The 16,724-nt window shown below is 32.6% G+C and overlaps 1 pseudogene; it reads right to left on the reverse strand.

Annotated features, from left to right (window-relative positions):
* Positions 1–5,469: 5,469 nt before the first annotated feature.
* On the reverse strand, positions 5,470–7,070 carry LOC146938730 (mitogen-activated protein kinase 7 pseudogene; annotated as a pseudogene).
* Positions 7,071–16,724: the final 9,654 nt, after the last annotated feature.

Consider the following 16,724-nt stretch of genomic DNA (forward strand, 5'->3'; position numbering starts at 1 on the left):
GTTTTTGTTTTAAAACGCTATGTAACACTAGGTTTAGATAGCGCTTTATACAGGAGAAAAGCGCTAGGAAAAGCATTAATTTTTTTTTGGTCAGATTTATTTTTATTTTTACAGATAGCGTTTTTTATTAATTTAAAGTAATATATATATATATATATATAATTTTTCTAAGGGAAATATATATATTTTTGGCACATTAAAATTGAGACTATTATTTATCAAATAAAACTTAAACATGTCATACAAAATGTATGTATATATAGCATAAAAGTCAGAAATTTATAGCCACTAATATGGTGACATGGATATCTCTAAGTATTGTTAACATAAAATCAAAATCTTCTATGGTAGCATGCAGTCTTCATCTATCTTCTTAGTCGTCTCAACATTTTTATCCAAAATAAGCAGGCAAATCATTATTCATTTCCAAATTTTGTTCACTCTCCACCACCTGCATATATAGCAGAAAACACCATTAAGCAATAAACAACTATATTATATTAGAGACAAATTCAAAGTACTACTGATCATGAGTACAAATTAAAGCAAGATTATAAATTAAAAACACTACCACTTCTAGCAAATATATTTAGAAACATGAAACTCACCTTATCATATAACTTTTTGGCTGATCATGAACTGACACCATTCTTCTTGGATTTCTCTTAGTTTATCTTTTGAGTATGTCACACACTTGAAACCATCAATGTACTGCATATATTATAACAAAAAATAACCATGTTACTTAATAAATTTAATTATATACAAATATTATACTTTAATATAAAAATAACATACCAGCTTTGGAATCTCATTTAGTTTTGAAATGAGAATCTCTTTCATAAACCTCATCATAAAGTACCCGCAATCTATATCATTTTCTTGGCGAGGACACTACAAAAAATAACATAAGTTTGTATCAATAAAATTATTTATATTATATTTATACACTAATTTTTTTAAGATTGTTATGTTATATTATTAAACCTGTACTCACACCCATGATATGTTGTTAAATTTATTCTTTGGTACTTGAGTGTACTAAAAAAAATGCCTGTACCGAAAGAAAAAAAAATTGGAACAACAATAGAATAAGCAAAATTGAATATGAATCAACAATTAAATCTAGATCCAAAAAAATAAAAAATACAAGTACAACGTATAAATCATGGACATAGTATTTTTGCTTTCAACTAGCCCACTATGAAAATGGGAAATTTTATATGTGTCCACTCATCTATCAAAATATCTTCATGAATATTGAATACAACACTCAGCTTATGCTCTTTTGAATTCTTTACCCCTAGTAACTAGCCCACTATGAAAATGGGAAATTTTATATGTGTCCACTCATCTATCAAAATATCTTCATGAATATTGAATACAACACTCAGCTTATGCTCTTTTGAATTCTTTACCCCTAGTATTTAGAAAAGGTTTTTTCTATCATGTGCAAATTTGCATATGTTAAGAAGTTCAAAATAGTAAATTTGTATTGTAACTTGTGCATTTTATATTAAATATGTAACTTTTCAATAAATGATCGTTGTTTTTCAATTAAAGGTTGCTACTTTTAGTTTCCTTAACATGTGCAATATTGCACATGTTAGACAAACCCTTTAGAAAAATACCTAGTATTCACTATAACAAAAATATTCGTATTTTTAATGATGTTTTCTAGAAGGTAAGAAGCCAAGTAGTTAGTTTGCTCATAGCACAAGTTCAATTGAATAATAAATTAGTAATTGTCCACGAATTTCACTGACTAGTCAATATCTATTCACTAAATGCAAAAGCACTTCACTTCATCCAACCAACACCATACAAATATATCTATAAGCTTGTTTGTTTGAGATTTTTAAAAAAACCATTTTGTTAAAAAAAATTATTTTTAGCCTCAAAATGAAGAAGTCCCATAGATAGTAAACAAACAAACAAAATGATTTCTATGATCGTAAACAAACAAAACAACTTCATATTCCTTTTAAATATCTCTACAAAAAATATCTAGATTCTTTTAACCTAAAATCTATTTTTTTTACAGGAGTGCTATATATCCCGACCAGAATTGTCCCGAGTAGTTCCCGAATACAGTTCCGGCCAATTAGATTTGGCTTTTCACGGAAAACATGGGTGGTATTGTTTGTGATGTGGGTCCCATGTTTTATAGAATAGCCATCGTGATATTCTCGGGAACACAAGTTCGGGACGTTGAGCATTATTCTTTTTTTTAAAGCTAAAACAATGGCGCAAATTTAATTAAAATACCACAACACAAACAACAAGGAGCGACAGGAATGGCAAAAATACAAAGTACAAACTGCAGTTACAACATAACAAAGGACAACAACACCCTAACACCATCACGACACCTTCAATAACCTTAACCTAAAATAATTACAAGACAACAAATAAACCCAAATAGTTACCAAAAACGGCGAGCCCAAATTGTTAAACCCAAATACATGGATACAAGGATAATATAATTAAAAAAGTTATGGCTATTATGTTACCTGGATTGAAGAACGGAGTATTTGATGAAGATTGAAAGAGGTGGTGGTTCTGGAATGAATTAATTGAATGAATAGAAAGAGATCTGGAATGAATTGAATGAATAGAAAGAGAAGAGGGGAAGGAGATAGTGGTGGTGGAACCAGAGGATTCCGGTGATTTACGAGTTATGGGTTTCAGTTTTCTCAAAACAAAACAAAACAATTTTTTTAATTGAATAGAAAGAGATCTTTTTTATTCTACATAATTTTTATTCAATTTTTTATTTTAAGGGGAGGGTATGGGCTTACGTAACAAAACAAAAATTATGTAGATTAAAAAAGATTTTAGTTTGTTAAAAAAAATGATTTTAGTTGGTTTGATTTTTTTTTTCTGTTTCAAAAAAAAAATTGCGTTTTTTTAGGTTTTTTGTTACAGCAAGCGTTTTTTTTTAAATATAAATGAAAAAAAAACAAAAAAAAAAACACAGGGGTTCGTACTAGTGACCCCAGGGTCAATGATAGCACGCGTTACCACTAGGCCACGCATGAACAATTGATACATAGCGCTTTTTTTTCATGTATTTAAACGCTATCATTCTCAAACAAAGTACAGTGCTTTTAAAGCGCTATTTATGGTTGAGCCCAATATAGCGCTTCTTACAATAAGCGCCATCTAAGAATAATCTTGAATTTTTTATTATGTTTATTAATTTTTAATGAACCGATGATAGCACTTTTTGAATAAAACGCTATTTAAAGTTAGTAATATAGATAGCGCTTTTATGAGAAAGCGCTATCTCAGGCCTCCGCGTTATAATTAATAGCGCTTTTGTGCTAAAAGCGCTAGTAAAGGGGCGCCATTTTTTCACCATTTTGTAGTAGTGACCCCAACCAATACACATTAGCCACGTAAGCACGTATCTATGAACTATCTTAACTCCACAAATAAATTGGTCGTTTTCATTGGTTGGTGGGTAAATTACCCACCATTCTTCAAAGGTACTCCCTCCGTTTCAAAATACATGTCCAAGTCAACCACTTCACATATGTCAATGCATAATTTTGACCGTTAATATCTTTAATTATCTAACGTAAAAAATTATAAAAATTTAATATATTGAAAATATTTGTCGAGACAAATCTAACAACATCTTACATGCTAATATTTGTATTTATACATTAGTAAAAAAGTATGGTCAAAGTAAGTCAAGTGAATAGTGCACATTGCAAAAATTGGACATGTATTTTGAAACGGAGGGAGTAGTTTAGAAAAAACCAAGGATGGAGAGTTGCAATACACTCTTATTTATTAGTTGAAGTTCATATGGATCTCATTGAATTTATATGAGTTCATATCAATTTTGATCAATTAAAAAAAGCTTATTTACACTTTTAGTATCTGTAAATATGATGCATTTGGAGTTTGGTCCCTATATTTACTAATTATTTCAAACAACCAATGCAAATGTAATCATTTAAAATTCAGTCCCTCTACCCCACTTTTTTTTAATAAGCTAAATTAGCCCACCTAAATTGGCACTAGAGAGAATCGAATCTGAGACCTCGAGGAAGAGCTCACTTCCATGTCCCAAGTCTATACCACCATGTCAACCCAATTGGGTTTCCCTCTACCCACTCAATCACTGTCATGTCACTAAACTATTGATGTGTCCATGGAGTTGTTAACTCATCAAAAGTTGGTGTGAACGGACGAAAATATCCATGTGGCTTTCAGGAAACCATGAAATTACCAAAATGTCCTCAATTCATCTTCTTCATTCTCTTGTCTTCTTCTCTTTTCTCTCCTACAACCACGACCACCACCACGCCACAATTACATAAATCCTTTATCATCCACCTTCCAACAACAACCTTATCACCACCAAAAACCACCACATTCTTCCTTTTCAACCACATCATGATCCCCAAAACGAAAACAAAACCTACATTCCTCAACTTCATGATCTTCTTCATTAGAAGTAGCATATTCTATCCTCTTCACACAAACATCATCTCCAATTTCAAATTCATCGCCATCATAAACAACTTTCTTGTAATACTACACCTTCACAATATTTCCACCTTTTCTCCCAGCTCTTGTAACAACAGTTTTCTCAACCTTAACCTCATTCTTCCTCTTTCTCTTAGTTTTCGATTTCCCTTGGAGCGAACGAAACCTTAACCGAATCTCCCTTCCCATTTCTCTTCTTCGATTCAACCGTTTTTTCACCTTCCTCCTTCCTCTTTTTTTTACAAATTTCGATGAATCTGGCGATTTTGGAGCAAATGCAATTCCATCAGATTCAGCTTTTCGACTTCTCTTCTTCAGAAGAGCAGAATCAATTTCATTTTCTACTTTAATTGAACTATTGCGAGTTACAACTTTATCTTTTTGTTATGTGGTTTTAGTGGTTCATGTGCTTGAGTTATAAGTTATGAGCAACGGTTCAGAGTCCTGGCAATGCACTTTTTTGTCAAAAAAATTAAAATTAAATTGCAGCAGAAGTTACAACTTTATCTTTTTGTTATGTGGTTTTAGTGGTTCATGTGCTTGAGTTATAAGTTATGAGCAACGGTTCAGAGTCCTGGCAATGCACTTTTTTGTCAAAAAAATTAAAATTAAATTGCAGCAAACTTAGAAGATGGAGCCAGTGGGCCTAGAACTCGCGACGACATGTTACAAAACAGCTATATTTTCCACTGCGACACACTCAAACCTTTTGATTATTTACGCCTAATATATTATTTATAATATATCTGGGGGAGCCATGGGCTCCCATGAAGATCCGCCACTGCTCCACACTCACATTCCAAACCCAATATTGATGCTCGGGAAATGCGCATTAAGCAAAGAAATCTCATGTAAGTAAAAAATTTGGTAGCTATTAAAAAAAATCAATTCTTTGTACCAAGACAAATAATATTACTTCACGTAGCAGTTATTCCTAGAGACAAACTACGTGAATTAGAAACATCTCTATTCATTGACAAAAGCAGCTTCAGGATGGTAATTAAGCATCTCATTCCACATCATTTCTCTAATCATTTTGTTATCCCAATTTTCATCAATGTGAAGATTGACCGGAACTTGAGGAGGACGGTTACGCCATTGATCATCACATAGATCTGCCATATAAGGATGTTGGAGTGCTTCTGATGCAGTAATTCTTTTAGTTGGATCAAACACAAGCATTTTTTGTAACAAATCTATGGCTAATGGATCTGCTTGTGGGTATAGCTGAGAGAATTGTGTCCCCTGTGTATAGGGAAGTGATTTGATGAATGCCTTGGTTTTCGGATTAGCAATTAACTCGAGATCAGACTCTTGGCTTCCAAGAACACTTATAATTAGTTTTATTTGGTGCAACGAATCCTTTCCAGGGAAAATTGGCTTTCTACCAAGCATTTGAGCAAAAATGCATCCAACGGACCACATATCGATGGAGGTTCCATAATTGCCACATCCTAATAGAAGCTCTGGAGCTTGATACCAGCGCGTGACAACATACTCTGTCATAATCTCGCCATCAACCTGATTTTCCCGAGCAAGCCCGAAATCACATATCTTCAAATCACAATTTGCATTGACGAGCAGATTCTCAGGCTTCAGGTCCCGGTGTAGAATATTTGCCGAATGAAGATAATTTAGACCTTGAAGTAACTGAAATAAGAGTTTATTTATGATTAGTAACAATCAGAATTCAGAAGGATATGTTAAATAAGAAAATATTTAAAACTCACAAAGAATAAGTTAATTGCTTTGTACTAGTAGATTACTATATTATATCTATTATCAATGTTGATCAACAATATAGGTTCATAATATGTTCTTTTGAATCTTTTCACAAGAACTTCCCAACTATGTCAGTAGGATGCCAAAAATATTAACAATCACAGACAAACTAAAGGAAAGAGTAAGCCTCATTTATACAACTACCCCTTTCCTAGAATTCACTAATCTATAAGAATAATAGTATACACCAATTCAACACTAATTTGTTCCGACTCAGCGCGTCATGCACTCAAATTACAGAATCTCAAAATTCCCAATTCCTTGAAACCCACCTGACCTAATGACACTTAATGTTAACGATAGAAAATGATGAATTTACTTTGAAACAAGGCAATGTCAATAAAACGATGTAAAGTGCATTACTGTAAGAATAATACTTGAAAATATCATAACAGACTGATTAGTACCTGAACTAAGTAAAGTTTGCAATGATCATTGGTAAGTGGCTTAGAGGATTTGATAATACGATGAAGATCTTTATCCATGAGTTCATAGACCAAGTAGATATCCTTAAAACTTGTTCTTTGGTCTGGTATCATAACATCTTTCAGAGCAATCAAATTCTCATGCCGAACATGTCTAAGCAACTTCATCTCCCTTAAAGCTCTGAGTGCATCACCACAATCATCAAATACATTGCTAATCTTCTTGATTGCCACTTTCTCATTGGTATCCATATTGATGGATGAGCACACCACGCCATATGTTCCTCGGCCAATAGGCTTGATTGGACGATACTTCGTATGAATATCAAACAATGTTTCCCACATCTTATAACAATGCTTTCTCCTTGGCCTTTTTCTGTTCGCGGGTTCGACTGAAGTTGCCATTTTTCCTGCAAATTACGACCAGCACAATATAAGAAATTGTGGTTTTTCCCTTTTATCAACTCACCCTAACCCTAACACAAAAAGTATATATATATTTATGAAAGCAGAGAACGTGGTTAGAAACCTCACTGGTGAGCTTGGCAGTGATCGTCTTTACTCTTACTGTGATGGTTTGTATTTTCCTTCTCTCTTATCTTCGTTAATCTAGTTGTGCTTAATAGATTAGGGTTTTCTATTTTTATAGTCTGAATAGTTATTGAAACACTGGGTTTTAGGGTTTGTTGTCTCTTGCTCTGTTTATATTGTTTTCGGATATTGTTGGGCTTTCAACTTCTAGATTTTTTTTTTTTCAAATCTATTTTATCCATATTATTTCAAAAGAAAAATCTATTTCATTCATATTATTTCAAAAAAAAAAAAAAACTATTTTATCCATATTTATCTATCTAACTATTAGTACTTCTTATATATTTATTATTAACTTGTATGATGGAGTGTTACTAACTATACTAGTAACTACTAGAGTACTATCTATTTACGATTATTAATATTAAAGAAGGACATGTATTTACATTTTTTCTAGGATGGTGTTGATGACAAAATATGGGACCGGAGTTTAGATTCGGGCAACGGCTATATAGTTACTGGCGTATACCATAAGTTGTCTCCTGTGGAGAAGGTGGATAGTTATGAGTTATGACATTGTTTGGAATAAAGTGGCTTAGTTGAAGGTCTCTTTGTTTGCTTGGCGGTTGTTGCAAAATCTCTTACCAACGAAAGACAATCTGCTTCGTAGAGGAATCCTACTCTCTAATTCTATTCTTTGTTCGAGCGGGTGTGGGAAGGAGGAAAGTGTGGTTCATCTTTTCGTAGGGTGTGGGTTTTATGGTTCTATCTGACTTCTCATCCGAAAATGGCTAAGTATTCATTTAGTAGACATATAACATATTTTTGATCATCTCACTCTCTTTGGTAGCTTAGCATGTGACTCTAGAAAAACTCAGTTTTTAGTTCATTTGATTTGGCTAGCATGTATTATGGTTCTCTAGAACTAGAAAGAAACAAACTATCGTAATTTTCAACAAAAAGAAATGCCTATACATTAGCTTGTTGATGAAGTCAAACTTCTATCTTTTTGGTGGTTGAAAGCTAAACAAAAATTATTATCTTTGGCTAAATCCTCTTTAGTGCTTAAATCTTGTTTCCTATCTAGTGATTTGTTTTTCTCTCTCTAGCTAGTGTTCGTTTGTTTGTTTGTTTGTTAGTGACTGGTTTAATAATTTCAGCTTGTAGTTAGTTTTGAGTCCTAGCCGTGCACTCCTTGTGTACATTGAGATCTCATTTTGGTTTAATATTATTTCATTTTGACTTGTTGAAAATACTATGACTAATCATTTACTTTGAAGTAATTTTTTGTTTGTTTTATAATATCTATATTATTCAAGTTTGAAAAATACCTTAACAAACATGTCGATCGGGAGTCGTTGTTTAGCTGCAATCTTGTTTTGACTTGATATGGTGTTTCGCTGGTGTACCTGGAGCGAGGGTTGCCCTGCTGATTTGGTATTAAAGTCTGGTGTGCCGATCACTTTTGATTCGAAATCGGGAATAAGTTTTTTGTCTTAAGTTGGTTTTTGGGCTTTTGTTTTGTGCTCTTTCGGTGGATCGGAGATTGAGTGGTTGTGGCAGCTGCATGATCCTTTGGTTAGGAGCTTTTCGAATGTGGCTCAGCTTGGGTGTTGGGGTCTAGGAGTTTTATTTTGAAGGGTGTTCTTTAGGGGTGAGTAGTGACGAATGGTGGTGGTGGATACTGTGTTTATAGTGATTGTTTTTGTGAAGGAGTCTGTTGTGAGTGGTGATGTGTTTTGGTGGGTTTATCTTCGGGGGTGTTTTTTAGGGTGTTTCGCCTTTTAAGGTATTTAGTGTTTGGAGGAGGTTTTGATTTTGGTTTTGTTTTGGGGTTATGGTGTACCGTCTATATGCAGCACCATTTGTATCTTGTTTCGTCCATACCTTGCGTCTTGCAGGGATGGCGTGTAATAATATTTGCCGATTCAAAAAAAAAAAACATGGTTCAACTAAAATAGGTAGTTATACATGTTCAATTTTTGAATTTCCTATGATTATGGTGGTTATTTGAACTTAATATCAAATTTGAAAAAGAATTGAATTGCCAAAGGTAAATTTGTCAAGAAAAATATTTGCTCAAAAAGTAGTTAAGCATTCATAATAGCTTTGGATTTGTAGTTGTATAATTGTATCATGGTATTTAAAAAAATATTTGACCAAAAGATACTTAAAACAAAAAAATATTTGACCAAAAGATACTTAAAACATTTCATTTATCAAAAGGTACTCAATACAAGGAGAAACTAACTCAAAACAAAGGTGACTAGCCCAAGAAATAACTGTCTTTGTAAGAGTTTGAATAACCTTATTTGTTTGTCTCCTATTTTCTAATAAATTTAACCTCAAAGTTTACATGTAAAGACATACGAGAAACACTGTTAGAAACAATTAAATTAAACTCGGAAAAGCCATGATGATATGAGGATATATACTAGAATTTTAGAGTCACCGAAAAACAAATCCATCAAAGCCTCTAGTAGCTGCCAACTGTGTCGCCTGAAGTAAAGCAATCATTTCACCATCGATTGTAGAGAGTTTTGCATATTGTCAAGCAGCTTCTGCAATAATAAAGTGACCATGATGATCCCGGAAGCAACATGCAGTTGCAGTCACACCTTCAGCCTCAAAGAATCCGGCGTCGACGTTACACTTAAACCAACCCTCTTTCGGCTTTTCACATCGTTTATGATTAGTAACAATAAGAAAGATACATAAAACAAGTTAATTGATTTCTACTAGTAGATTACTATTTCTATTATCAATGTTGATCAACATTATACTCAAAATCATATTCAAAATATGCTGACAAGAAAATTATAGTTCATGATGGGTTCTTTTGAATCTTTTCACACGAACTTCATTATTGTAATCAATAATCAATTTTAAGTTCAAGGTAATTTCTCAACTTCGGCCGTTGATTTTCGTTCTCTAGTTCATACATTCTATAACAATGACAGTGTATACTCATTGAACACCAAATACTTTTGACTCAGAGCATCGGGAATTCAAACTACAAATGTATAAGAATGCATGTAAGAGGGCGGTGTATGGTTAATTAGTACTTAATTCACTAAAGTTGTATATGATGAATTTACTTCAAAACATGGCAAGGACTTGATAATATGACGAAGATTAGTATCCATGAGTTCATAGACCAAGTAGACATCCTTAAAGCATGTTGTTTTTTGATCTAGCTAGTATCATAACATCTTTCAAAGTGATCACATTCTCGTGCCGAACATGTCTAAGCAGCTTCATCTCCCATAAAGTTCTCTGTGCATCAATCAAATTATCAAATACGTTGCTAATCTTCTTCATTGCGACTTTCTCATTGGTCTCCTTATTGATGGCTGAGCACACCATGCCTTACAAGTTACAACCCTCAGCAAATCTGCTCGATTAGACTATTCTTCATATCAATCACATTGTATAATACTGCTTTACCTTTGGCTTAATTCTCTCACGAGGTTCCACTAAAGTTGCCATTTTTCCTGCAAAATAGCATCAACACAATCACAATATAAGAAAATTCAATGCATATATATCTTGACTTGTCAATAGTGTTGTAGGAGGAGAAACTTGTCTCTTTATTAAACTTATCTTTTCAGGTAAACTCTTGTTTCTTAAAATATTTAAAAAATGACATTTTTATCAATGGGCAAAGAGTCATTTTGGTCCTTGAATGAGTAAGTTGTTGTCGCAACAATCCTTAAATGTATCAAAATCGCAAAACACATCCTAACTTCCCCTTTCTTTTAGTAATTTTATGAGCTAAATTGACAAACAAAAAACAGATTTGAGGACAAAAAAAAGATATGTATTTGCAATTTTGATACATTTAAGATCAATTTGCTAGCAAGTTATCCGACTAAAAATTATGGTTTTCCCTTTTATTAACTCATCCTAACAAACAATATATTTACGAAAGCATAAGTTATTTTTATTAGTTAAATGTATTGTTAATGCAATGTCCAATTGATTTAATGTTATTGAATTATGAAAGATTATGTAATGTTGGTGCTTATGATCTAGTATTGTTGGTGAATTAGTTGTAGTGCTTCTGGAATTGTGGTTCTAAATTACAGGTCCATAGAAAGGCCGATTTGTGGCTTGGTAGAGATGGCAAGTGCTACTGCCTGCATGTATTAGCTAGGCAAGTGCTACTGGAATTGTATTAGGATTTTAAGAAGCAGTATGTAAGCTTATCTGATCGTGTGAAAACCACGGCTGAGTCCTCTCCGAGCCTTGATATTTTGAACTCTATTCAGCTTCTTGGTATGGTTCTCATAGAAAACCTAAATAAAACGGTTCTCAAATTTAAAGCTTTAATTGAAAGTGAAAAGCCAAAGGAGTTTATATCTGTTGTTAATTTTGAATCCACTCTTAAAAAGGAGCTTCAAGTCATTTTCTCAGAGTTTTTCAGGAAGTCTTTTAAATTTGATCATGTGTTTAGGCCATGAGATAACCAAGGTATAATATAGGAGCTACAACTTTTGATATTGTTGCTTTGAATTATAATCTTTTCATAAGATGATCAATTTGTGTGTAATATGTTATAATGATGCAGAGGCTGTTTTCTCAAACTAAACTTATTGTTACTTCAGTATTGGATGGTTTTAATGTATGCATATTGCTTTTGAACTGATACTGAGTTTGAGAGTATATGGACGTCATTATAGTTTCATTTCATGGTTCTAAGTATGATGTATGACTAGCATAGTTTTTCAAATGGTTCTGCGTTTGAACTGAATTTTAATATATAGCTGCTAAGCTAATTAATGTAGGTGATGTTTTTTCTGTGCTTGCTTCCAAAGTAACCCACACCCTTTACTAGTAATTTTCTTTTCGTCTGATGAATATATTCTTGCAGAATGATTCATCATATCATTAACATTTGCATTTTATGTTTGAGACGTAAACTCAAAGGTCACTCATATACTACAGAGCTCTTTATGCGAGGTATCGTTTCAACATTTTAAAATCTGCGATCTTTTGAAAAACAACTTGTCCCTTTGTGATTTGAAAGCACCTAGCTAGTAGCTAAGAGTATTTGACCTGGGATTGAAATGTATGAGGAGGTTGTGAAACATTAATGTTTGTCCAAGTATGTCCAATCTCAACGGACTTGGGAGAGACAATATATGTTCATTGAATTTTATTGTCTCTTATATTTTAAGTATCTTAGTGTGTTATATTATGTTGCTAAGTTGCTTGATATTGGTAGGTGGTGCTCAAGAATAGCATTAGAATTTAGAGTTATGAATGCAAGAAAAAAAAATGGAGATCCAAGAATTCCAACTATTTAAGAATATATGCAGTTTGGTTCCAATTATTTTTTTTTATTTTTTTTTGTATTTCTTGATAAAGTTTGTAATGTAATATCATACTACCAGGCTAAGGCCTATTTTGTTGTGTATACGGTTGGTATTGAGTTTAAGATATAAATGTATATCTTGTTATGTATGATATTAATATACAAGGAAAATGATATTTCTCTAGAAAAATAGCATCAAGAATTTTTCAAGACACATCTGGCAAGTTTTAATTGCATGATTTATTTGTTCACTTCCTATTTTTCATCCACACATCCTTGAATTGTGGCAAATCGTGCATTGTGATTGGCTGCTCTTTATTCTTGAAGAATTCTTGATGTTATTTTTCTAGAGATATAGCATTGCTAAATAGATGTAAAATCATATTTTGACAGGTTGATAAAGGCGGTCTCAAAGTCAGTCACCAATGTTAGTGACAAATTCAGTCTCGAAAATCTGTCATTATTTCTTTCGCTAAACTCAGACACAAAGTCGGTTTCTACACTCTGAAGTGCTAAATTAGTGTCTAAATCGGTCTCTAATATTAGTTATAGGATTAGTACCCAGCGAATGAACAACTCTTTTTTTCGTCACTATTTCGGTCACTAAATTTCTTAGTGACCAACTTTGATGATGTAGCGACCGAATATTCGGTCTCTAAAAGGCTGATTTCTTGTAGTGAATAGCAAGGGCTGTTAAGTTAAGTACCGGTAGATGGCAATTAGCTGTCGTTGGAGATAAAGTGGGAAGAACAATTTTCGTAGGAGTAAATTATTTTTTATTCCGGAATAAAGCCCATCAAAAGTGGCCCAATAAAGCAAATCTAATATTCCTCATAGAAAAGCACTGCGACAACAACCGCATATTCTGGAGTTTCACCGCAACAATTCTCTGATCTTCACTGTAAAAATCATTATGCATATCATTTCCTTCAACAGAAGAATCTCTTTATGCATGCCAATCCAAACATGGCATGTGCATTGTTTGGATTAAACTTCCTTGATTGAGGGGTTAATCGATAAAACACTCAAACTGAGTGATCCCACTTTCGTGAAATTGTGACTGAAATGTCACATGACATTGTCCCACCATAATCTGACACGTTAAACCACCAAGATTAATACATTGGAAAATATAATCCGAAATGCATAAGTAAACCAGAAAGGAAAAAAAAAACCATCAAACCACCAAGATTTGAGAAAATGTATATTAATATCTTGCCCATGTGTGGCTGAGTATGTGTGTGTGTGTGTGTGTGTGTGTGTGTGTTTGTATATTATATAATTGGCCTAGCCGGTAGTGGTCAGGGAGTGGCAAGGGTCAAGTGCGATGTTCTGACACAGTGGCGGTGGAGCCTTCACAACGGAGCGAATGGTGCCTGAAACCACGTTAGCACTCTAACACTTAAGTTAGTATGAGAAATGAAATACGCGTGAGTAGGTGTGAAAATGAATCGTACCTGAGGGTGACGCTGAGTCATCCTTATACATGCGAACAGAACGCTAATGAATTTCGTGAAATGCGGCACCTTATCAAGGAGCCACGGGAAGCCACATGAACAGGGGCGTAGCCTTGTATATGGGAGGGGTAGCCTTGGCTACCCCAAAAAAAATATTATTCTTGAATTGGTCGGTATGTATTTATATCCGGCTACCTAAAATAATAAACATTTGAGCTACCCCAAATAAGTTCAGTTGCAAAAATTAGCATAAATAATAAAGTAAAAAAAAATTACTACATGGTTGATAGATTTTTTGTATTGGTCTGATACTTCCAGTCTCAATAACAACTGTAGAGAAACCTTTTTCAAGAATAAAAATTATCAAGACAATAGTCATAGACTAATTAAATGGACAATGAGTTTCTTGCAAATAACCTATTTATTTATATTTGAAAAGATATTATTAATCTATTATTAAACATACAATTATGGATGAAATTGAGTTCTTGAAACGCATTTTGCCCAATGTTTCTAAATAGCGATTTTTATGTTAAGTTCCTAAGATTTGTTATTTTTAGTCCTTAATTTTTTGTTAGAGATTAAATTCAAGACTAAAAAGCACTTTTGTTTAAAAAAACTGAGACAAAAATTTAATAATTTTTTTGGACTAAACATAAAAAATTATAATTTATGGGACTAAAAACATATTTTATCCTTAAATTTAATATGTTTGTTTTCAAAAAAAATTCTTCTTTATAGTTGGCCCCTGCGTAAATTTTTTTCGAGCTTTGCCGCTGCACATGGACGATGCATATGAGACGGTAGCGCATTCCAGCGTGGTGATCCACACCAGAATTGGTGTGTTCCCTCTAGATGTTATACATTGTTTCGTGGGCATTGCCCACGTGGTTCGGTATGATTGGGCTTATAACCGGTCCACAATAATAAGGGTATCTATACTATATATAAAGAAAACTACCCCTTTCAGCACACTTTTGGGTTGGAATTTTCTTTCCAAAAATACCCTTAATTTTAAATACAAATAGCCAATTATAAAATAACACGTGGATTAATAATCAGTGTTACTAATCGTCACCGTTAACTTTCTTTTACCACCGTTAACAACAGATCAAACTCACAAAAAGTTTAAAAATTATATTTGCATTCTTTATGTCGCTTCTCATGAATTCAAATCGATCCAGAATTCATCATAGTACCCTCTGATCACATCTCATCGCCTCTAAAACATTAGAAAGTTCCAAGGCTCACGAACTTGATTAATACTTCTGAAGCACCATTGAATGGAATATCTACTTCATGAATTGAATATCTTTCTGTTTTATCCTTCGAGCAATTTACTTTCCGCCAACATTGCAATTCAAGCTTTGTTTTTACTTTTTTTTATTAGAAGAATGAATGAATCAGAATTTGAGAAAATCAAAGTTGAGCAATAATCACTTATGAAAAAAAAAATCCAAATTGTATGTTTTTTCCTGCTTTATTTCTCACGAGTCTATGAGTTTTTTTAATTTTTTTTTTAAACAAAAATAATAGCTGATGAGGATTGGACTATAAATCCTCTAAAGAAATTAGTAACAAACATGAGCAAAAAATAATGTTAAAGATTAGACTTTATATCCTCTAATAAAAGATTAGTAACAAACGTGAGAAAAAAAAACGATTAGTAACAAACTAAGCAAAAAATAATGTTAAAGATTGGACTTTAAATCCTCTAATAAAAGTTAGTAACAAACGTGAGCAAAAAAAAAAAGATTAGTAACAAACATGAGAAAAAAATAATGTTAAAAATTGGACTTTAAATCCTCTAAAAAAATATTAGTAATAAACGTGAGCAAAAAATAATGTTAAATATTAGACTTTAAATCCTCTAATAAAAGATTAGTAACAAACATGAGAAAAAAAAAAGATTAGTAACAAGCATGAGAAAAAAATAATGTTAAAAATAAGACTTTAAATCCTCTGATAAAAATATTAGTAATAAACATGAGCAAAATATTATGATTCAAAATCTTTTAGAAAAAGATTTGTTAGCACTATATTAAAAATATTAATAAGTAGGGTTCTCATAGTTCATAGTTCGTTCCCGCATTGTTTAGTTTTTCTCAACCTCTCTCCGCCCTCTGCATCAGAATTCAGAATTAACCTGTAAGTTTTTTTTTTTCATGTTACAACTAATCAAAGTTGATTAATTTTACGGATTATTTGACTTTGCTGGTTTATAAGTGATTATGATTCAAATTATTTACGATTAATTTTAAGAATTATTTGACTTTGCTGGTTTATAATTGCTTATACAAACTATGATAGTGTGCTTCTTTTTTTTTTTTTATCTATAAGCACACCTTTGGGTTGGACTTTTCTTTCCAAAAATACCCTTAATTTTAAATACAAATAGCCAATTATAAAATAATACGTGGATTAGTAATCCATGTCACCAATCGTCACTGTTAACCCTCTTTTACCTCTGTTAACCAAAGATCAAACTCACAAAAAAACAGCACAAAACAACAACTCATGTTACTTTTTTATCAGCCGCTTTTATGTTGTACATCTGTGTTGTTCCCTTCAATACAACCGACAAAGATTGTCAAGTATTTTCATATCCCTTCCACAAAAAACAATATTCCATATTATTTTATTGATATAAATTACTCATCCTTAGTCTTTGATCAATTGTAACAAACGTGAGTAAAAAATAATGGAAAA

Source organism: Medicago sativa, chromosome 3 (assembly GCF_051527215.1).
Source record: "Medicago sativa cultivar Bolivia chromosome 3, Bolivia_mono, whole genome shotgun sequence".
NCBI lineage: Eukaryota > Viridiplantae > Streptophyta > Magnoliopsida > Fabales > Fabaceae > Medicago > Medicago sativa.